This window comes from Lepidochelys kempii, chromosome 6, assembly GCF_965140265.1.
Source record: "Lepidochelys kempii isolate rLepKem1 chromosome 6, rLepKem1.hap2, whole genome shotgun sequence".
Classification (NCBI taxonomy): Eukaryota; Metazoa; Chordata; order Testudines; family Cheloniidae; genus Lepidochelys; species Lepidochelys kempii.
Window position 1 is genome coordinate 90,541,972 of NC_133261.1, and position 24,276 is coordinate 90,566,247.

The following is a 24,276-nucleotide window of genomic DNA, read 5'->3' on the forward strand; positions in this document are numbered from 1 at the left end:
TTTTTACCGAGGTTGACGCTACCCCTCTAGTGTGTGTCTGCCTGTAAAAGGTAGAATCTAGCCCCGAGTATACAACTCGGAATGCTAGCGACATTGGCCAGTGCACACTAGCCACCTAAGCTAACATAGCCGTGAACTGCCTCAGCCCCTGAATTCCAGCAGCTCACGGAAGCTACTAGATCGCATGCCCTGATTCTCATGGGTGACTTTAATTTGCCTGATATCTGCTGGGAGAGCAATACAGCGGTGCATAGACAATCCAGGAAGTTTTTGGAAAGCGTAGGGGACAATTTCCTGGCGCAAGTGCTAGAGGAGCCAACTAGGGGGGGCGCTTTTCTTGACCTGCTGCTCACAAACCGGGTAGAATTAGTGGGGGAAGCAAAAGTGGATGGGAATCTGGGAGGCAGTGACCATGAGTTGGTTGAGTTCAGGATCCTGATGCAGGGAAGAAAGGTAAGCAGCAGGATACGGACCCTGGACTTCAGGAAAGCAGACTTTGACTCCCTCAGGGAACGGATGGCCAGGATCCCCTGGGGGACTAACTTGAAGGGGAAAGGAGTCCAGGAGAGCTGGCTGTATTTCAAGGAATCCCTGTTGAGGTTACAGGGACAAACCATCCCAATGAGTCGAAAGAATAGTAAATATGGCAGGCGACCAGCTTGGCTTAATGGTGAAATCCTAGCGGATCTTAAACATAAAAAAGAAGCTTACAAGAAGTGGAAGGTTGGACTTATGACCAGGGAAGAGTATAAAAATATTGCTCGGGCATGTAGGAATGATATCAGGAGGGCCAAATCGCACCTGGAGCTGCAGCTAGCCAGAGATGTCAAGAATAACAAGAAGGGTTTCTTCAGGTATGTTGGCAACAAGAAGAAAGCCAAGGAATGTGTGGGCCCCTTACTGAATGAGGGAGGCAACCTAGTGACAGAGGATGTGGAAAAAGCTAATGTACTCAATGCTTTTTTTGCCTCTGTTTTCACTAACAAGGTCAGGTCCCAGACTGCTGCGCTGGGCATCACAAAATGGGGAAGAGATGGCCAGCCCTCTGTGGAGATAGAGGTGGTTAGGGACTATTTAGAAAAGCTGGACGTGCACAAGTCCATGGGGCCGGACGAGTTGCATCCGAGAGTGCTAAAGGAATTGGCGGCTGTGATTGCAGAGCCATTGGCCATTATCTTTGAAAACTCGTGGCGAACCGGGGAAGTCCCGGATGACTAGAAAAAGGCTAATGTAGTGCCAATCTTTAAAAAAGGGAAGAAGGAGGATCCTGGGAACTACAGGCCAGTCAGCCTCACCTCAGTCCCTGGAAAAATCATGGAGCAGGTCCTCAAAGAATCAATGCTGAAGCACTTGCATGAGAGGAAAGTGATCAGGAACAGCCAGCATGGATTCACCAAGGGAAGGTCATGCCTGACTAATCTAATCGCCTTTTATGATGAGATTACTGGTTCTGTGGATGAAGGGAAAGCAGTGGATGTATTGTTTCTAGACTTTAGCAAAGCTTTTGACATGGTCTCCCACAGTATTCTTGTCAGCAAGTTAAGGAAGTATGGGCTGGATGAATGCACTATAAGGTGGGTAGAAAGCTGGCTAGATTGTCGGGCTCAACGGGTAGTGATCAATGGCTCCATGTCTAGTTGGCAGCCGGTGTCAAGTGGAGTGCCCCAACGGTCGGTCCTGGGGCCGGTTTTGTTCAATATCTTCATAAATGATCTGGAGGATGGTGTGGATTGCACTCTCAGCAAATTTGCAGATGATACTAAACTGGGAGGAGTGGTAGATACGCTGGAGGGGAGGGATAGGATACAGAAGGACCTAGACAAATTGGAGGATTGGGCCAAAAGAAATCTGAGGTTCAATAAGGATAAGTGCAGGGTCCTGCACTTAGGACGGAAGAACCCAATGCACAGCTACAGACTAGGGACCGAATGGTTAGGCAGCAGTTCTGCGGAAAAGGACCTAGGGGTGACAGTGGACGAGAAGCTGGATATGAGTCAGCAGTGTGCCCTTGTTGCCAAGAAGGCCAATGGCATTTTGGGATGTATAAGTAGGGGCATAGCGAGTAGATCGAGGGACGTGATCGTTCCCCTCTATTTGACATTGGTGAGGCCTCATCTGGAGTACTGTGTCCAGTTTTGGGCCCCACACTTCAAGAAGGATGTGGATAAATTGGAGAGAGCCCAGCGAAGGGCAACAAAAATGATTAGGGGTCTAGAACACATGACTTATGAGGAGAGGCTGAGGGAGCTGGGATTGTTTAGCCTGCAGAAGAGAAGAATGAGGGGGGATTTGATAGCTGCTTTCAACTACCTGAAAGGGGATTCCAAAGAGGATGGCTCTAGACTGTTCTCAATGGTAGCAGATGACAGAACGAGGAGTAATGGTCTCAAGTTGCAGTGGGGGAGGTTTAGGTTGGATATTAGGAAAAACTTTTTCACTAGGAGGGTGGTGAAACACTGGAATGCGTTACCTAGGGAGGTGGTAGAATCTCCTTCCTTAGAGGTTTTTAAGGTCAGGCTTGACAAAGCCCTGGCTGGGATGATTTAACTGGGAATTGGTCCTGCTTTGAGCAGGGGGTTGGACTAGATGACCTTCAGGGGTCCCTTCCAACCCTGATATTCTATGATTCTATGCAGCGGGACAGCGACTGGTGAATCAGTCTCTGTTGGCCAGGGCAGGGTGCTTGGCCCTGTCTCCTCCTCAACAGTTCAGCAATGTTGTGGGCATGATGGGCACTCATGGGAATCATCCTACTGACTGGAAAGTACATAGCAGCACAACCTACTTGGAAGAGAGAGGGAAGAGTCACAAGGTATGTCAGAGCCATTTGCAGTGCTAGGGAGCTACAAGTGGACAATGAAGAATGGTGGAGACATTTTGGGGGAATGAAAAACAAAGCAGAAAGATCTCTCGGGACAGGAAGAAGATGAGGAGGACTATTTCCTGGGGTGCAGTTCTCGGTGTTCTCAGCTCAGCTCGTGGGGAATTTTGATTATCCATGTACGCTGGGTAACAAACAAAGCCAAGCAAGCCTCATCAACAAGGTCCCCAAGTTATACAGAAAACTCCTTTCTGATCCAGAAAGGAGAAGACAACAGGCAATGGAGTTTTGGGAAGAAGAAGGATAAAGAAGAGACAGCAAGGGTAAGAGTGCACTGCACTGGAGAGGATGTTCTCTAACATGGGTACTGGATCATACCATAGGTGCCAACTTCTGCTGGCGCCAGTGGGTGCTCAACCCCCTCTGCCGCCGGCTCGTCCCCGATTCCACCCCTGCCCTGCCCTCATTCCAAACCCTTCCCCAAAGTCCCCACCCCAACTCCACCCCCTCCCTGCCCCTATTCTAACCCCTTCCCCAAATCCCCACCTCTTCCCCACCTCCTCCCCTGAGTGTGCCACGTTCCCTCTCCTCCCCTCTCCCTCCTGGAGCTTGTCACACCGCAAAACAGCTGTTTTGAGGTGGCAAGAGCTGGGAGGTAGGTGGAGAAGTGGGGGCGCGGCACGCTCAGGGGAGGAGGTGGAGGCAGAGGTGGGGTTGGGGGGGAGCTTGGCTGCCAATGGGTGCAGAGCACCCATTAATTTTTCCCTGTGGGTACTCCAGCCCTGGAGCACCCACGGAGTCGGTCATATGGATCATACCATTAGCCATGTTGTGCTCTAGCCAAAGTAGAAAACATGGGGGTGGAGACTTGCGCTGCAAAGCAACTGGAAAGGGGTAAGGGTGAGGAGGGAGCTGAAGGCTGGGAGTGCTTTAAAAGAGGAGTGGGCAGAGTGTGAGGTGCAAGAGGGGGTTAGGAGGAGACAGGAGCTGAGATGTGGGCTGAGGCAGAGCTGTGAAGTGCCCTGACAGTGAGGCTCAATAGGAGTACTTGCTTTTTCTCTTTGGTGGCTTCCTGGCTTCTTAGGCACTGGTCAGAGAACTGTCCATATCTGGCCTGGTCTCCATCTCTTCTTCTCCTTCAAGGGCAGGCTCCTGTCATTAGGGATGATGTTGGGAGGCTCCATAGCCCTTTGTCCTCTGCATTGTGCTGACCCAGTCAGGCTGGACTATAATAGCTGTGAGGAGAGACAGAGGCAAACCAAGCCAATCGGGGTGATTGTAAATTTTTAGAACTTTATTAGGGAAACCCCCAAATTGTACTCTGAGTATAAATAATATAGAACATTACCAAAGACCTACTATTTATAGTAATGAACTGTAGGTTACCAGCTCCTTAACCTTTATGCAAAAAGAAAAGGAGCTAGCTGTAGCTCACGAAAGCTCATGCTCAAATAAATGGGTTAGTCTCTAAGGTGCCACAAGTCCTCCTTTTCTTTTTGCGAATACAGACTAACACGGCTGTTACTCTGAAACCTTAATGAGCTTCTGCACACTGGGCAGTTCGTACCAAATGCATTGTTATTAACAGGAGAGATTACAACATACTGTGTCCCTTCAGAGGAGAATCAGCTTTTCCTCTCCTCGGCTGTAAGTCCAGCTCCACTCCAGCTGCCCAGTTCCTTGTTTCTCTTCAGCTTGAAGTGCTCCTGAGGTCTGATGTTTGTGTGCCCGTGCCTCTTTGCACCAAGTTGAACCACAAGTGGGTTTCCCTTACCTAGTGGGCCCTCACTTTTGCATTAGCCACCTTCAACAGAGCTTCAAACCGTCACACTTTCTGTTCATGTATTCTAGGTCCTTTGTGGGTGGGCTTTTCGTTTACTGCTTCCAGGGTCTGTTTGCATCTAACACAGCCCTTTGATCAATTCCTTTCCCCACCAGTTCTATTTCCTTTTGGTTTATTCCCTTGATACCCGCTCTCTGGTAAGTCTGGATTTTATTTCCCTCTATTTCCCTTCTCTAATAGCGGCTGCTCACCAAGTCTATTTTTCCCCTGCTTCTGCTAACCTCCTACTTACTCCCCAGTTCCCTACTTTTATTCTCCTCTTCTTTTATTACTTCACCTCCTACCCCAGCTCTGGTTCCTCTGCGAGCTCAGCAGCTAGATCTTTCTCCTTCCCACCTTCTTCTCTAACATCTTTTTCCAACTGCCCCCTTCAGGTGGTTTCCGAGCCTCTGCCCCAGCTTGAGCTGCCCTCTCCTTGGCTGTCTTTCTGCCCAGCAATGCATTCTGTGCTGTTGCATCACAGCTGGGGCAGGTGCTAGTGCCCGGGAGAGGGTTTCTACACATATTACTCTTTTTGGTTGTCACATCCTTCCACCTGTTCTTCTGCTCTGACGACGGCCATCTTGCCTGTTGTGTTGGCTGGCGATGTTCTGGTGGTACTTTCCTTTGTGCTTCATCTGACCTGGCGCATTGGACTGCTGAGGGTTTCTTCACGGCCCCATACACATGGAGGTCTGGGGTAAGAGCTGTCGTGAGCATAGTGGTAAAATGATTTCTTATTGCATGAAACAAGGACTTGCTAGCACCACTTGCTATTTAAATGACCAAAGGAGATGACTACCAATCAAGAAGAAAGGGAGCAGGATAAATAATCCTAAATTGGGTATTATTATTTATAGTGCCATAACACCTGGGGACCTGCATCAGTAGCAGGACCCTGTTGGGTAAGGCAAGAAGTGTCAAATGTATTGACCGCAGGCTGGATCTGGCCCGTCTACTGTATTGTTGTGCCTTGCGTGACATATATTCATGTGCAGAATGTTATGACCCTCTAATTCCTGAGCTGCAAGACCAAAGCTCTGCTAGCTAAGGCTGTAAAAGCCACCTCTAGCTGTGGCCCAGTCACCACTCGAGGGAGACAAAGCACCACACTGATCAGGCAGTTGGTTACATTTGGTAAAAAAGTAAGTTTCTAGCCCTCATGGTTGCAAAGAAAAGCTTCTGTGGGTGAATGGAGAGTAAATGGATGCACTGCTGTCTTCCTAAGTCTGCAGCCAGCCTGAAACAATGGCTCAGAGAGGCATTTGCTGTTCAGACTCCTATTCATTTCATTGAAGTGTCAACCAAAAGGACATGTTAATATCGACATGAATTGTGTTACCAATCCTTTCAGCAGATGGACTGGGGGCAGTAGTCAGAGAGGAGCCCAGTGCGTTGGGCATCTGTACAAGGACAGAAATGCACAGGGAAGACCCGAGGAGACACAAAAAACAGAAGGAAGGAGAGAAACCAGCAAAGGAGGAGGGAGAAAGAAGAGAAACAAAGGGCAGAAATAACTGTGGCCTACAGGGGAGATGCATTTTTCTGCCAAGTGTTACTGAGTGTGACACCAAAGTAGTTAATAAAGAACAGGAACCCAGACTCTACCCTTGATCTGTGTCAAATCTCCCACTGACAGCAGCAGGTGTTCTGCTGTGGATAGAGATGGATGTGGAGTCCTAGAATTCTGCTCCAGTCCCCTCCCTACTGTGGGAACGCAGCCCTCCTCCCTGAATGAGTTTGGTGCCCTGGTGGTAGGGGCTCCACAACCACAGTGCCTGCCTGAAAAAGCTTACAGCCCAAGTCATTCTGTTAATATACACATTAAGCGTAGCTCAGGAGTCTCAAGGATCCTGGATGGAAACCTCTGTAGTGTTGGAAAGTCCCTGAGAACTGGACCCAGGCTGAGGCACTTCTGGGAAATTCTGTCTGTCTATTGTAGGCACTGATGGCTCCCATTACCATAACCACCTGAGCACCTCACAGCTGTTAACAGGTTGAGCCTCCCACCACCCCTCTGTGGGAGGGAAGTGCTGTCATCCTCATTTTATGGGTGAGGGTGTGAGGCACAGCCAGGCTACGGGGCTTGCCCTGGGTCGCACAGGAAAGCTGTGATAGAGCAGGGAATTGAACCTGGCTCTCTGGTTAGCACCCTAAGCCCGGGATCAACTCGCCTGCTAATTGCTGGTGCGCTAACTGGAGGTTTCATAGACTGTGTGATATTCACCCCTTTGTAGTGTAGCCCCTGGCATGGAGCTGTGTGCGTTCTTCCCCTCCCCAACTCCTCCAATGCATATTTCACTGGGTAATATTTAAACTTAGATGAGCCTCTGGAGATCTCTCGCTCTTCCCCTCCCCCTGCTTCCCTCTCTGGAGGTTTCCATCCAACGGAGATGAATCTTGGACAGAGCAGAAGAAGGGGAGCTGATTAGCAGCATCAGTGTATTATAATCTCCTATTGATTATTCATAGCCTAGTCTCAGTAAACGGGTGGCTACCATGCTGAGATGTGGGCACGCATGTACTCTCTCTCTGTGACATCACCCTCATGTTGCCATAGTGTCTGTCATCCTGAAGAATGCCAAAGCACTTACATTCTTCAAAAAAACAACAACGAAGAGTCCTTGTGGCACCTTAGGGACTAACAAATTTATTTGGGCATAAGCTTTCGTGGGCTAGAACCCACTTCATCAGCTGCATGGAGTGGAAAATACAGGAGCAGGTATAAATACATGAAAAGATGGGAGTTGCCTTACCAAGTGTGAGGTCAGTCTAATGAGACAATTCAATTAATAGTAGGATACCAAGGGAGGAAAAATAACTTTTGTAGTGATAATGAGAGTGGCCCATTTCAAACAGTTGACAAGAAGGTGAAAGTAACAGTTGGGGGAAAATTAGGTTTAGGTTTTTTAATGACCCAACCACTCCCAGTCTTTATTGAGGCCTAATTTGAGGGTGTCCAGTTGGCAAATTAATTCCACTTCTGCAGTTTCACGCTGGAATCTGGTTTTGAAGTTTTTTTGGTGAAGAATTGCCACTTTTAGGTCTGTTATTGAGTGACCAGGGAGATTGAAGTGTGCATTGTGTTTAGGGACTACTCACCAAAATACGGCCTCCTCTGAAGTGGAACATGACAGCTGTAAACAAAAGGCCTAGAAGTCAGTGCAGATATTCACGGGCTGAGTTTGGCCCCAAAGCTGTAGGTCCCTATGTTACAAAAAGTGCCATGTGAGATTTAATGAGTGAGCCTTTGGTGTTGCCTGATAGCACACTGGTTTTATATCTCCCCCAAAAGTGTGCACCTATCATAGCACATTTCTCCCTAGCACCATGCTGAAGCACGGGGGTCAGCATTGACTCAGAAGGGAGAGCACTCCCTGCTGAGTTGTACCACTCCCTGAAGCGCACCACACTGGGGCATTTGGGTTGGTACAGAGTCCAAGAGGAGAATAGTGCTACAGCATAACCCATACTACTTCCTATGTCTCTTCTTTGGAGGCCTCCTCCCATCTAAATGCTGAGCAGCCCTGACTGCTTAACTTACGATTTCTGATAAGTTGATCGGCAGAGATGGGCCATATGTTCATGGAGAGAACCCACACAATATGGAAGCAACAGAAAGGTATCTGACTGTGGATAGACTCCAACAGGGCTTGCCTTAGCTTTTCAGGCACTTCTGATGCAACTAGATTATTCCACTGGCCTTCAGGAGATTAGGCCACTTTCTGCTCAGCCTTCATACTTCACTTGTTTCTAGTGGCCCCTCAGGTCAGCTTGACACATGCAGGACAAGACCGGGCAAAACCCTGTGAAGTGTCATCTTTTGTGTTAATGTAAAATGGATCTTTGGGCTTGTCTAGATTAGGATCCATGTGTATGTCTGAAATGTGTTATCTACAATGTTGTACCTAGCACATTTGAAACCCAGTGCTGTATTTTAACATGTGTTCTCTGGCCAAGGTGAACCCTGGACTCCCTCTCTAATCCCTTTTTTGTTTATGTCTCACTTGTGTCCTATCTAAGCCCTTCAGGGCAGGGCCTGGGTCTCACTTGTTTTGTAAAGTTCCCAGCATGCATTGGGGTGCTGTAAAAACAATCAGTAACAACAGTGAAGCCCTAAAAGTGGCAAAACTCTTGCTCAGCCTGATCTCCAACCATGGTGAAGTCCACAGCCCAGGGCTCTCCTACTTTACCCTCCATGAGTTTGAAACTGAGCTCCGCCTGCCTGAGCATCCCCACTGAGCGTGGCTACCCTGCAAGGTGAGACTGGGTGTATCAGGTAGCCAGACCCACACCCACTTGGTGCTTTAAAGAAAATTTCCAAAGCCTAGATACCAAACCAGGACTGGATAGGAAATCAGCAGAGTGCGGAGTTTTGGTGTGGTGCACTCTTGTTGGTTACCCACGAAGCATGTGTCAAACAAGCAAAGGCACTAGTTCAGCCTGGAGGTGACCAAAGTATGGATTGCTGTGGTCAGGTCCACATTCAAGGGGTAAGGGCCCTGTCTCTTGGCTAAGTTCTGGCTCCATCTTCTGTCTGGGCTCCTGCGAGCAGCGGGGAATCCACCTTAAGGCACCTCAGGTTTCCAGGATTGATCTTGAGCCAGCTGTTTTCTATCCCCATTCCTAGCTCCCTCAGACACCGGGGTATTAGTATGATAGTATGTCTGTGCTTCATGAGGCCAGCAAGAGTGGGGTGGCATCAATATATTGATGGTATTGTAGCCCACAGTGTCTCACAATCTCCCTTGCAGCCTACCATAGGTGATGAACAGGGATGAGCTTGGTGGAGTGACACAGGTGAGAGCCCTCAGTGTGGTGGAATAGTGCCCATCATTACCCGCAGGGATCTATTCAAGAGGAAAGAGTGAAGCTAGCTGAACGTGACACCTGCTACCCCTTCTAGACTCCCATAGGTGGATCAGTAGCATCACATGATGGAAGTGATGAAAGTTGCTACCAGATCTAGCAATGTTAGCATGTCCATAAACCTTAATATTACATTAGCTTGTCCACTGTCCATCAATGTCACTAGCACTGTTTCTATGCCACATGCCAGTCTGAAATCAGCCTGGAAGGGTCCAAGGTGTTGCTGGAGGAGAGGAACTAGTGTAGTTAGCTTGCAGCAACCTTGTCAGGGAGGTAACCTTGGAGGGAGAGATTTCAGACAGGTCAGTAGTTGGTAAGATCACTAGCAGCAAGTGACAGTTTCTCAAATGAAGGCCAGACAATTGCATGTTTTAAAGTTGCACATAGATTTACCCTCCCCCTCGAGCGGTGTGGATGTGAGTCCAGAGGCAGAGGTAATTGTTACAAATTGCTGAGCCTGGAAGAAAAGGCCCTTGTCCTCCAGTGTGGTGAGAATCCATCTCCTGTGTCAGTGTCGAGTTCCCTTGTGCTGGGTTTAGGCAAGCAACAGGGACAATGCTAGTCAAGACTTCCATGATCAGCCATGCAGGCCGTGTGCCACCTTTACTGTGCTCGTTTAACTTCATAGCCCTTTTACACCCTCCATAGAAAGTGATGTCACCATAAACAGTGCCAATAATCTTGACATTACATTTGAATAAACAGCAATAAACAGCTTCCTGGTTTATAAACGTGCTGCAGCCTCGTTGAGAAGCCTGGAAGTTTCCAAGCCAGGCCAGGTCTTCCACTCCTGGGCATGTAGGGAGGAGGGCCCGGTACCTATCAGAGAGCAGTATCCGAGCCAAGCCTACAATTGCACCCCTGGCTGGCAATCAAGGCTTGCTAGGGAGTTATCAAGATCCAGTCAAGACTTGCACTATTATAATTAATTGATTTATTGAGCATCAACAGTATGCTTGGTGATGTGCAAAGAGAGAGTCTCTGCCCCAAGGGGTTTGTTTGCAGCTTAAATCAGACCCAGACGATGTAGTGGGACACATTTAATGCAAAGGTAGAGGGATCAGTATCGCTGCAATGGCGTTTTCATTTCAGTGACTTTCATCTCAGTGGATTATCACTGAAAGCACTGGGGTTGCAGGACATTTCAGAGACATGCCAGTCAGAGATGCCAGATTAGACAGGGAGATATTAGGGACTGAGGTAGATCAGGGAATCATCAGCATAGAGATGACAGATGAGACTATGGGAGCAGCTAAAATCACCCAAGAAAGAGGGTCAAGGGAAAAAAAACATCCAGCAAAACTCACTAGCTCCTTGGCCATGCTCTTCTGGCCATCAGGTGGGGTTTATTATTCCCTGCTATTTTCTCAGTCAGAGACTTCTCCTTTTTATGAGTCGTTATTCTGTAGTGGAAGGGATCAGGTCTGGTAGCCTGAGAAAGCAGCAGGATGTTTGAGACACAGGTAATATCAGACCTGAAGAAATTTGTGATAAAATGGCCGAACGTTGGTTTATCTGCAGGACAAGGGGAAATTAACTATGAATCAGTGGTGGGAAGAGCTAGAGGACTTTTTAATGCCAGCTATTCATTTCCTCAATCTCAGATTCTCAAACAGTGATGCACACGTGCATCCTAGTGACTATGCAAAATATGTGCTGAGAGACAGAGAGATTTTGTTGGTCTGTCTGTCTGTCTATAGGTGTGTACATATTTGCCTGTGGCCATCTAGTGGACATTTCAGGATGCACTTGTTTGTTGGAATAGCATTCCATGCTCAATAAAATTTACTGAAATATGGTATCAAAGGTGCTGGGCAAGATTTGGTGTTTGTAAGCCACTCTATCACAGAAACAGTAAGTAAATTAATCAACTTCAAGCCTGAAGATCCAGGGAAGGTCAATGCCTGGATATGTAGTATGAAACTTTAATTAAAAAAGCAAAAAATGGTCTATCCATCTTGCACGGATTGGAGGGGAGATACGCTTACATATTGTCCCCACTCCCCACAAAAAACATGTTGTAATAGCCTGTGTTTTGTTTGAGCACATGGACAGCATTAGAAACTAGACATTTTTAAAATTTCTGTTTTCTAATTCTGATTCCCAACCACAAGACTAAGATGAAGGAAATCTCTCTTTAGCAGGCATTGCTTCAGGAGTTCCTAGAGTAAACAAACTAATATGATTATTGCAAATGACTAGTGTACGTTCTGTCTCATCTCCCTTTGCAAAATGAAAGAATCTTTCTGATACAATTTACTCATAACATCACCATCAACAGTAATAATAAGAATTAGTCATATCAATTGTGGATAATAGAAGAAGGAAACAGACAAGGATAACTTTGTCAAGCCCTTACAGCGAAACAATTTTACAGTGTATCATAGCTGAGATTTTGCTGTTCTGGGGCAATGGTCACCCCATTGCCAAATGAAATAGTTTCTGAACAATCACATTTTCCAAGATTTCACTGCACAGCCAGATCTGGTGATAAGGCATCACAGGTATAGGTTGGGGGTGGGTGGGTGATGTTCCAAGAGGTGATATTATGGTTCACAGATTGTGATATCTACTGGAGATAAGTGGTATCAGTTTGATGCCTGCAACTTCTTGTGTCCTGTGCTCCGGTGGAGGAAAGGGATCAGCAGCGGGTTCAGAGAACCCGTGCTGTCCTGTTATCTAAAGCAAATTACGGTGATCCAGATGATGATCACATCTCTCTTTGTTGAGGATGCCATGTGACCTCTCAGTATGTGCTTATTACATAATGATGGCAGGTTTCCAAATTTAATAATCCTAGTGCTCCAGGCACAGCAACTAGATAACTCTCTCACACACCTGGGGAGCAGGGTAGTCGACCTCTAAAAACACAGGCTACTTGTCATAAAAATGAGCTCCCTTAGTTGGCAGCAGTAGCAGATCCCTTATCTGCTCTGTGGCTCTAGCCACCAGAGGGAACACGTCTGTCTATCATACTTATACGGTTCCCATCACTGTAGAATCTAATCATCTTACAATCTTTAATATATTTATCCTCACAACATCACTGGGAGATAGGAAAGTGCTATTATTCCCATTATACAGATGGGGAACTGAGGCATAGAGAGACTGCAGGTATGTTTACATTTCGCTCTGGAGGTGTAAATTCAAGCTTGAGGAGACATACCCACACAGGCTGTGCTTTAGCTGGCGTGATAAAAATAGAAGCGCGAGTAGTGGGAGTAGTTAGCCACCTGAGTACGCACGTAGTGTCTTGGACAGGTACAAACTCAAGACAGTTAGCCCCTCCCGCTTCTCACACAGCCATGGCTACACCTTTATTTTTAGCACACTAACTCAATCAGAGCTAGTGCGGGTATGTCTCCTTGAGCTGGAATTTAAACCTCCAGTTGGAAGTGCAGACGTACCCCATGTGACTTGCCCAAGGTCATTCAGGAAGTCTGTGCATGCACACACACACCACACTATGCAGTGACCATCTTCTTGTCTCACCGGTACTGCGCAGAGAGTGATCCAGCCAATTTGCTGTACTTATGCTTGTGTTGTTGCCTCTTAACCCAGCTAACGTCTGGCTGGGATTCACAGCTCCAGGTATCAGCTATTTACCTGCAAAGGGCAGCCTTACATGACAGTGTTGGTTCATCAACAGCAGGGCAGACGACTTTAGACATTTAAACAATAAACACTGAGGCTGAGCTGTCTTCAGCTGACTTCAGAATCTAACATGTCCTGCTGTGGAAAGCTTTTGTCCTGCAGAACAGAGTGAACTTGTGTCATTTCCACCAGATCTGTGGAAATGGGTTCAGAGCGCAAGGGGGGCTGTTAGTCTCCTGATGCAACTTGGGCCTGCCACACAGGTGGAGGTTCTGAAGGCACTAGACAATGAGAAGACCATTCCGTCTCACATGACATGGACCCCTTCCCCATCCAGTTAATGAAAGACAGGATGTGGGGCTAATGGAGATCAATTATGCCTGGCTGAGGGAGGGACAGCTCCCACTAGCCCTTAAGTGTCAAAAGCTTACTCAAGAAATTTGTATTAGGTGTCAAAGATCTTGCCAACTACTGCCCTGTCTCTACCTTCCCCTCCTTAGGAAAAGGGTATTGAGAAGCTTGTGGTGGGTCAGCTTCAACACCCACGTTTCTCTAGTACCTTGGTTCCCAGTGGGGCAATATCAAGGGCACCAGGTGCTGTTTGGTATTTCAGATGCTCCAGAGGAGTGTCAGCAGCAACAGCAAGAAGCAGTGACTATTGCAGAAGGTGCTCTGGTATGTGGCTGTGGTGAGACAATGGAAGAAGCAGTAACTGACCATAGCAACATACTACAGAGAGCCAGGAGCAAAAAGGAGTTTCCTGCATTTGCCATCTGCTCATTGCTGAGGGGGTGTGTCCAGATCCAGAGAAGATGTATGCAATTCTGGCTACACCTAAGCTAGCCAGTGTGCAGGCAGTATGAAGTTTGATGGTGTCTGTGAATTACTTCTGTCAATTTTTGCCCACCTGTACAATGTGTATAAGCCACTCCATCAACCGTCACACAAGGACACTGCCTGGGAGTGGCAGTCACAGCATAATAAGCCTCTGAGCAAGTGAAAGCAATTGTCATGCAGCAATCAGCACTTGGCTACTAAGATGTCAATGAGGATGTAACACTTCAGAGTGATTGAAGTGAGCCAGGACTAGGTTCAACCCTGCCACAGGAAAGACAGCCTGAAGGTCAAAGTCTCTTTCAGCTAGGAAGCTGCTATAGGCACCGATTAAAAAATAGTGCCAGACTGCAGCGCTCACATCCAGGGGATTTGATCTGAATGGCGAGCTGTGATCAGTGCTGATTCAGACCATAAACCTCAGGGTAACATCTTTCCCTTCAATTTGCCCATGACTCCTCTCGAAGTACAGAGATAGGGGTCGAGAGGCATGTGCTGATCATGTGCTGCCTTATTCAAGCCCCTACAGTGGCTTCCTCTTGCTTCCCAAGCTTTTCATCTTTCCTTTCAAACCACTTCATGACTCCACCCATTTATATCTGTGCTCTTGTCTCTCCCTCCTCTTCCCACTTGCTGTCTGTGCTCCATCCTAGAATATCTCCTTGCCCTAACCATTGTATCCTCCCACTTTCCTCTTTGCATCTTCTCCCCTGCTTCTCCAAATACTTGGTACTCCCTCTGTCTTCTCAAATGCTGAACAACCTCCCCTTTTCTCATCCACATCCTAAAAGGTAAAAACAACATAACAAAATCTCTCCTGTTTACTATATCGTCTTGGGCAGTTTTGATTATGGACTTCTTGGGGCAGGCTCTATATTTTCTGTTGTCTCTACAGGGCTGAGCACACATAATGTGCTCATATGAAATAAAAAGGGACCTGAAGTATATATTGCAAACTTATCTCGGGAGTAGCACTGTCTCAAGATACTTTGCATTGGTCCAAGACAGACCACCAAATTGAGAGCTTTGCAAAAAATCAAAGACATCCTTCAGCAAACAGAAACAAAATCTTGAGAAATTAACTCTGTGCATTTTGAATGTGCCCGTCAGCAAAGTATCTGTAAAATGTAAAAACCATCAGGTCTTTCAGAGAGGACTCTACTCTTCTTCTCCCTGTGGTGTATGCCTCTGTACATCAGATCAGTACCTAGCTGAAGATGGAAGATGAGATGAAATACTACAAGCACTGAAAGCCATGTTGCAGGAAGCAAAATAGAGTCTCCTACAAAGGACCCAGAATAGTTCTAGCCAAAGTTTTGAGAATGGGGGTGTTGTCAAGAATTCATGCTGGTCACCAAGGCACATAGAAGATGTCTTGGCAAAGACGTAGATGTTATTCTGGCCAGGCAGGAACTCGGACAGCAGGTGCTGTGAGAGCCAGTGCAATGTGTAATATTTTGCATAATAACGTGAAGGAGCCACTTACGCCACGTGATGTACCCTCAGACCTTGGAGCAAAGCTAGTATAGACAAATAGCTTAAGTATTCAGAGCAGTTAACTATCACTTTGACTTCAGGGAGCTTGAACCTCCCAGAGACACAGCCTCTCCTATGACTGTGGAGTGTTGCAGTGAGCAGGTTAGTCACCTTTGTGTTTCTAATGTTGTGGCCATTGCTAATGGCTCATGGTTCACAAAGCCATTACTTGGGAAGTTTGGGAGTGCAAATACATAACCTCCTTGCCCTATCCCAGTCAGTATAATGGGAAAACCAAGCTAAGGACAAGCTTTTATTAGATGAAAGCGAAGTGTAGGGTATACACATGCAAAGCCTGCCACAAGGGGAGGCACCAAGAGCAGACCTATACAGCAGCTAATGTCTTGATTAAACCTAGATACTGCTCCCAGTGGCCAACAGATTACTGCTGATGCAGATTATGGAAAGAGCTATAGAACAAAAATGTCAGCACCATCCCAAAGCAAAGGCTACTCTGGATCAAGGAGCCATAGAAGAACCGAGGGAAAGGGAAAGTGAAGGCAAGACACCTGCCTACAATAAGTGGCTCCACATTTATACATTGTGGTGGTGGCTGAAGAGATGTACTTGCATAACAGCCAATTCCACAGATTTACCAAAAGTGAGGCATCAGGAAAAGCAGAGAAAATAGACAGGGTTCCCACTGTCATAAAGAAAGGGCTTCCCTTGGCCCTGAGTCAACTGAGAAACTGAGCAAAGGAAACCGTAGGCTGGATGTCATGAAACGGTTCCCAAGAATGAGATCTGTTAGGCTGTGGAATCATCTCCCAAGGCTTGGGCCTTTTAAATCTAGAGAAAGCCCTGAGAATAAACTGTAGGGAATAATGACAGGTTTCAGAGTAGCAGCCATGTTAGTCTGTATTCGCAAAAAGAAAAGGAGGACTTGTGGCACCTTAGAGACTAACCAGTTTATCTGAGCATAAGCTTTCGTGAGCTATAGCTCACTTCATCGGAAAAACTTCAAAAACAGACTCCAACGAGAGACTGAATTGGAATTAATTTGCAAACTGGATACAATTAACTTAGGCTTGACTAGAGACTGGAGTGGATGGGTCATTACACAAAGTAAAACTATTTCCCCATGTTTATTTCCCCCCCTCCACCCCCCACTGTTCCTCAGATGTTCTTGTCAACTGCTGGAAATGGCCCACCTTGATTATCACTACAAAAGGTGCCCACCCCCCCTCCCCCCGCTCTCCTGCTAGTAATAGCTCACCTTAAGTGATCACTCTTGTTGCAGTGTGTATGGTTACACCCATTGTTTCATGTTCTCTATGTATATAAATCTCCCCACTGTATTTTCCACTGAATGCATCCGATGAAGTAAGCTGTAGCTCACGAAAGCTTATGCTCAAATAAATTGGTTAGTCTCTAAGGTGCCACAAGTACTCCTTTTCTTTTTGTAGGAAATAAGTCTGCCCTGTCTGACAATGGTGGACTGGATGTGACCTGCTAAGGCTCACAGCCATAGTGTCTTCCACAGTGTTAGAGAATTGATAGGTAACGTCCCATGGAAAGAAAATCTAAGGGATAATGGAGTTCAGGAGAGCTGGCAGTTTTTGAAGGAGACAGTATTAAACGTGCAACTGCAGACTATCCTGATGCAAATGAAAGATAGGAAGGATAGCAAAAGGCCAATATGGAGCCATAAGGAGCTTGTTTATGACCTGAAAAACAAAAAGGAATCCTACAACAAGGGTAGCATATGGATGAATTGCTAAGGATGAGCACAAAAGAATAGCACAAGCATGTAGGGACAAAATCAGAAAGGCTAAGGCACAAAATAAGTTATACTTAGCAAAGGAAATAAAAGGCAGTAAGAAGAGGTTCTTTAAATACATTAGAATTGGCAGATGAAATTCAATTTTGATAAATGCAAAGTAATGCACACTGGAAAACATAATCCCAAATATACATACAAAATGATGGGGTCTAACTTAGCTGTTATCACTCAAGAGAGAGATATTTTGGAGTCATCGTGGATAGTTTCTCTGAAAACTTCGGTTCAATGTGCAGTGGCAGTCAAAAAAGCAAACAGAATGCTAGGAACCATTAGGAAAGGGATAGAAAATAAAACAGAAAATATCATAATGACTCTGTATAAATGGAGGATTGCCCACATCTTGATTACTGTATGCAAATGTGATCGCTCCATCTCAAAAAAAAAAAATTGGAATTGGAAAAGCTTTAGAATAGGGCAACAAAAATGATTAGGGGCATGGAACAGCTTCCATATGAGAAGAGATTAATAAGACTGGGACTTTTCAGCTTGGAAAAGAGATGACTAAGAGAAGATATGATAGAAGTCTATAAAATCATGACTGGTGTGGAGAAACTAAATAAGGAAGTGTTATTTAGTCCTTCTCATAACAGAAGAACTTGCAGTCACCCAATGAAATTAATAAGCAACAGGAAATACAAAAACAAACCAAAGGAAATATGTCTTCACACAAGGCATGGTCAACCTATGGGACTCATTGCCAAAAGTAGAGAAGGCCAAAAGTATAACAGGGTTCAAAAAAGAATTAGATAAGTTCATGGAGGATAGGTCCATCAATGGCTATGATGGTCAGGGATGTAACCCCAAACTCTGGGTGTCTTTAAACGTCAAACTGCCAGAAGCTGGGACTGGAGAGCAGGGGATGGATCACTCAATAAATTGCCCTCTTCTGTTAATTCTCCCTGAAGCGTCTGGCACTGGCCACCATCAGAAGGTAGAATACTGGGATAGATAGACCATCTGACCAAGTATGGCCATTCTTATGTAGGAGGAAGAGAAGGATGAAGGAAAATGAGGGTCCTCTATTTAGCTGGGAAGAAGAGCTAATAACTGATGAGATCAAGAAGGCTGAGGTGTTTAATGCTTATTTTGCTCCAGTCTTTACTAAAAAGGTGACCAAAATGATGAGCAAAAATTCAGCACAATTAACATTAACAACAAGGGGAAAGGAATGAAAGCCAAAACAGGAAAATAACAGGTTAAAGACTATTTAGATAAGTTAGATGTATTCACATTGGCAGGGCCTGATGAAATTCATCCCGGGGTAACTAAGGACCTAGCCGAAGCAATCTCAGAACCATTAGCAATTATCTTTGAGAACTCCTGGAGGACAGGTGAGGTCCAAGAGGACTGGACAATGGCAGACATAGTACCTATCTTTAAAAAGGGGAACAAAGAGGACCTAGAGAATAATAGACCAGTCAGCCTAACTTTGATACCTGGAAAGATACTGGAACAAATTATTAAACAATCTATTTGAGAGCACCTAAGTGATAATAGGGTTATAAGCAATAACTAGCATGGATTTGTTAAGAACATATCATGCCAAACCAATATAATTTATTTCTTTGACAAGGTTACTGGCCTAGTGGATTGGAGGGAGGCAGTAGATGTGATATAGCTTGATTTAGTAAGGCTTTTTGACACAGTTCCACATGACATTTTCATAAGCAAACTATAGAAATGTGGTCTATATGAAATTACTGATGTAGGGACACCGCTGGTTGAAAGACCATACTCAAAGAGTAGTTATCAATGGTTCACTATCAAATTGGAAGGGGGTATCTAGGAGGGGTTATCTACTGGAGTCCCACAGGGGTCTGTCCTGGGTGTGGTACTATTCGATATTTACATTAATGACTTGGATAATAGAGTGGAGAGTGTGCTTATAAAATATGTGGATGACACCAAGCTGGGAGGGGTTGCAAGCACTTTGGAGGACAGGATTAGAATTCAAAGTGGTCTTGACAAATTATGGAATTGGTCTGAAATCAACGAGATGGAATTCAATAAAGACAAGCGTACTATACTTAGGAAGGAAAAATCAAATGAACAAATACAAATTGGGGAATAACTGGCTAGGTGGTAGTACTTCAGAAAAGGATCACGGGGGGTTATAGTGGATCACAAATTGAATATGAATCAACAATATGATGCAGCTGTGAAAAAGTATAATATCATTCTAGGGTGCATTAACAGGCATGTTGTATGTAAGGCATGGGAGGTAATTGTCCTACTCTTCTCAGCACTGGTGCTGTGTCCTATTCTGGGTGCCATGCTTTAGGAAAGATGTGGACAAATTGAAGAGCGTCCAGAGGAGAGCAACAAAAATGACAGCATGTTTAGAAAACCTGACCAAAGAGGAAAGGTTAAAAAAGCTGGTCATGTTGAGTCTTGAGAAAAGACGTCTGAGAGGGGCACTGAGAACAGTCTGCAAATATGCTAAGGGTTGTTATAAAGAGGACAGTGATCAGTTTTTCTCCTTTTCCACTGAAGATAGGACAAGAAGCAATGGACTTAACCGGCAGCAAGGGAGATTTAGGTTAGATGTTAGGAAAGTCTTTCTAACAATAAGGATAGTTAAGTTCTGGAATAGGCTTCTGAGGGAGGCTGTGGAATCCTTATCACTGGAGGTTTTTAAGAACAGGTTGGACAAACACCTGTCAGAGATGGGCTAGGTTTACTTGATCCTGCCTGAGTGTAGGGGGATGGACTTGATGACCTCTCAAGGTCCTTCTAGCCCTACATTTCTGTGATTCTGTGTGTTGAGGTCTAAGGCATTAATTGTGGCAGCGATGCCGAGCTTGAGTCTGATCTCATTAACCCTAGTTTTAAACTCCATTGGTCTCACTGGTGTTCTGCCTGATTTATGAGAGTAAGTGAGAGCAGAATCTGGCTCTTTGGGTCAATACTAGAGCTGATCAAACCTCTGGCTCTTTGGGTCAATACCAAAGCTGATCAAACCCCAGAATTTCCATTCTACACGATACTCTGACATTCCAAAATTTCTTTGCATCCCAACTAAAAACAAAAAAATTGAAGATTCCCATTAAAAAAAAGAATCTGAGAAAAGTGCCATGCTGGAAGTGTCAGAACAACCTCATCAGACTGCTTTGTTTCAAATTTATCATTTTGACTTTTATATTATATTTATATTATATTATATTTATGATATATCATGACTTTTATATTTATAAATTATAATATATAATAGTCAAAACAAAGCCAAAATGAGGTGCTTTGATCTTATTGCTCTTAAGCTCTTTGATAATTTTTCATCAAAAATTTTGACCGAATTGACAGTTCTCATGAAACATTTTGATCTCACTGACATAGAAAATTGTTTGCCACCTGGCAGTCTGTTGCTGTTGTTTTTACATTTGCTTCCTCTCCTCTGCTGTGAAAAAGATAGTAAGTATGTTGAGTTTCAATGCATAGAGCCACCTAGTGGACATTACAGATGCAGTTACATGAAAGAGCTGGGGAAAGGTGTGGTATGGGAGAGGTGTGTGAGTAATGGTGTGCATCTGACACACATGTGAGTGAGAGAAGTTCACAAGACTGTGTGTCCCAGGGGAGGAGCAGCAGGAAGTGTGGGGGAGGGAAATGAAGTACTGAGGGGAAAAAGAAAAAGAAAGTGAAGAGTGATAAAATCCAGGGGTTGGGAAAGGAAAGAAGGGTGTATGTACAAGAAAGAGAGAAGAGCGGGGGGGAAGGGGGAAGAGTTAGGGGCTATCCATAAATTGTTACACATTTTTTGGTGGTTTTCAATACCTACCCCTTTGTAACACTGAAACAAATATTTAAAATTAAGAACCCACCCACCCCCTAATGGATTAATTTATGGACAGCCCTTTATGTACAGTAGATGCACTTTAAAAGTCACAGTGAATCCCCCACGTCCCATATCTATCTCACAGGGGGAAATCTATGGCCAGCTCGGCTGTCGCTGTGTGATAATTGTTGACAAATGCCAAGATAATCTTGGTGCTCAGCTACTGCAGCGCTGAGCATCTTAGGAATTGTTTACAGGGGTTTAATTATTTGCAGTCAGCTTCCCACAGAATTTGCAGCGCCCAAGGTGTTTCTAATAGGATATCAAGGGAAGAACATGGGACTTCTGTAGATAGGGAGATAACTGTATCTATTTATCCAAGGTAAAATTGGCAAGCTCGGTTGCTTGGTGTGGGGGTGGAGGTGGAGGCCTTTTGATGGCAACTGCTGTATGGGTCAGAGGTGTTGTTACCAGTGATATTCAAAGCTGGTCAGTTAGAAAGGACTGGTACCATTTGCACTGCTGCCTCAGAGTCGGGAAGCTCACAGGAGAAATGAACAAAGCAGTTCCTGAGCAAGAATTTCTCTACCTCCTGACTGATAAAGAGCCCTCCAGGCAGGAGGGCACAGGTGAATCCTGGAGGGTGCTTGCTAAGGGATCTATGGATTCAGAACCATTAACAGTCCAGAAATAAAATAGCAGCAGAATGAAAATGCAAAGAATATGGGTCTTAAATGTGCAAGGAAGCTATTTACATTACTCTTTTGTGAGGCAGTCAGTGGTGGTGAGCTCTCTGACTCCATTCCCTGCAGTGCCTGCTACTGGGAGAGGCTGGGATGAGAGTAGCTGAGACGGTCACCTGCCATTCCCTACAGTAGTGGTTTTCAACCTTTTTCCATTTGTGGAGCCCTAAAAAATTTCGAACGGAAGTGCAGGCCCCTTTGGAAATCTTAGTCACAGTCTGCAGACCACAGGTTGAAAACCACTGCCCTTCAGCAATTCCTGCCTGGAGAGGCTGGGGCTAAAGCCACTGGCAACTCCCCTACAGCTAGTGCCTTGGTCCATTTCCTGCTGCCCCCTGCTGGGAGAGAGAGGACTGGAGTAACTGTGCTACTGTCCCATACCATACCCAGTTCTTGGTAGAACCGGTGGTACTGGCAGGAGCAGCACTAGCCGTTCCACCAGGCAGGGCAGAAAACATTTTTGGTGCCACCCCCTCCCTGCGAGTCCCTGAGCAGAAAAAAAGCCAAGTCCCTTTCCCCACCAAAAAATCCCCTGGCAGAGCAGCACAGTGGTGCAGCACCCCCTGGAAGCTGGCACCCCTGCTTCCCCGCCCCAGGGTACAGAAGTAACTGCTGGTGCCCTACTCTATCCCCAACAGTGCCTACTTCTGAGAAAGGCCGGAAGTGGAGTAGTTGGGAGCTTCCCCACGGGGGTGCTCCCGCCTCTTTCCCCCCACAGAGCTCCCTGCTGCGAGAGGCTGGCATCACACTTTCTCCATAACCTGGGTTGCTCCCCACAGCCATTGTAAGGTCTGCCCAGACTCACTCATTTCAAATCGACAAGCGCGCTGACAAAACAAACCTGTCAGCTGCAGCCCCACAGCCCCCACCTATGATCCAGCCCTCCCCCTCTAAGTGCTCCCTCGCTGCTGGAGGGGCGCATCCGGAGTTCATTCCAGAATTTCTCTCCCCAGCCCAGCCCTGGGAGAACCCACTTCCCAGCCTCGGGCCCCCAGCTGGAGTGGTGAGCACTGCTCCCCTCTGGCTCATGGCAGTGGAGGCATCAGAGGGTTAAGTTGTCAGCTCTGTAATGTTAAACAGGTGTCAAAGGCGCCTCCATATATCTGCAGATTGAAATCAAATTCTTTGCAGTATAAAAAGATAAATTACCCAGGCGATTCCCGCCTCATCCCACTCATCAGGCCAGCACCAGACGGCAAGCAATTTTTTTTTTTAATGTGCTAACGACCTAATCAAGCAATCAAGTTGGAGAAGATTGCGGAGTGACCCCGAGCATCCATCTGCCAGCGAGACCCCGCCATTCATTTCCACTCTGCCATGTACTTCCCTGGAAAGAAAAAAAAATTCCTAAACAAATTAACACCCAATTTTCCGTGAGTCTAATTAGTTAAATGAGGAGGTGGTTGGGGTGTCCTCAGGGAGGGAGGGGCTGCCTCGCAGAGAGGCGAATGGTAACTCCATGGCATTAATTAGCGCGGGTCAATGGCCTGGTTCCCAGGGGACCAGCTGCTTTAATTTCCCGTGATATTTCAGTGCCTGAGGCCCATCGATTCAAACTGAAATTAACTTATTTTTCAATCAGGCCCGGGCTGCCCCTGGGGCTGACGCTTCCTTTGCCGCCTTCTGAATAGACCTCGAGCAATTTTTCATCTAAAGCTGATGCCGCTCCACTGCGGGAAGGGAGGGAATGAGGGGAGGGTGGGGGGAGAGCGAGACAAGAGGAATGGAAATCGGAGCAAGAACACTAATAGATTTCTGTGAGCCCCCCCACCCCCCTTGATGCCACCCGAGTCTCTGCTCACTGTCCCCTGGGTCACAGCCCAGAGATTATTCTGCCAATTTTCTGAGAAGATGAGGGCCTTTTCAAACGGGGAATTCAGGGCAAGCTGTGGCGATCGCCCCCCCCCACACACACACACCCTCAGCACACACCACTCTGGGCCAGCCATCCCCACAGACACTGCTGCACACAGCCTCTCTCTGAAGCTCAGCCACTCAGTAAATAATGAAAGAGAAAATCCCAGGCACCCGAGCCAAAAGCCACTAGCGAGAGACACTGCAATGGGAAATTAATTACATCCTGCAGCAAGAGATGGGACTTGCACTGAAGGTTGGCTCCTGCGAGGGTGGGGAAAAGACACAGACTACTGGAGGGGCGCAGGAGGGGAGGAAAGCCACAGCTGCTCCAATAGAGAACATGTATTGCCCCCCTGGGGTACACATGGCAGCCCCTGCACAGCCCTCAGGGGAGAGGTGTAGCTGCTCCTGAGACATCTCCATGTCCCATAGAAGGGCGCTCTTCACCCTCTCCGAGAGATTGAGGGATATTGGCAGAGCTGTGTATAGAGTGTCCCATCATTGGCATACCAAGGGGACCTGAGGGGCATCAGCAGAGCAGCAGGTGGAAGCTTGCCCATTTCTGGCCTGCACTATGCCTTGTCCATTCAGCAAGGTCAGGCCTGTGCTTTTGTCAGGAATAAAGGTGACTAAAGTCTCTCGCAA

At 46.3% G+C, this 24,276-nt stretch overlaps 1 protein-coding gene across 1 annotated transcript in view; it reads left to right on the forward strand.

The window, feature by feature from the left end:
• VSX2 (visual system homeobox 2) overlaps positions 1–24,276 on the forward strand; it is a 42,421-nt gene that overhangs the window by 15,916 nt on the left and 2,229 nt on the right. The window lies entirely within an intron of this gene.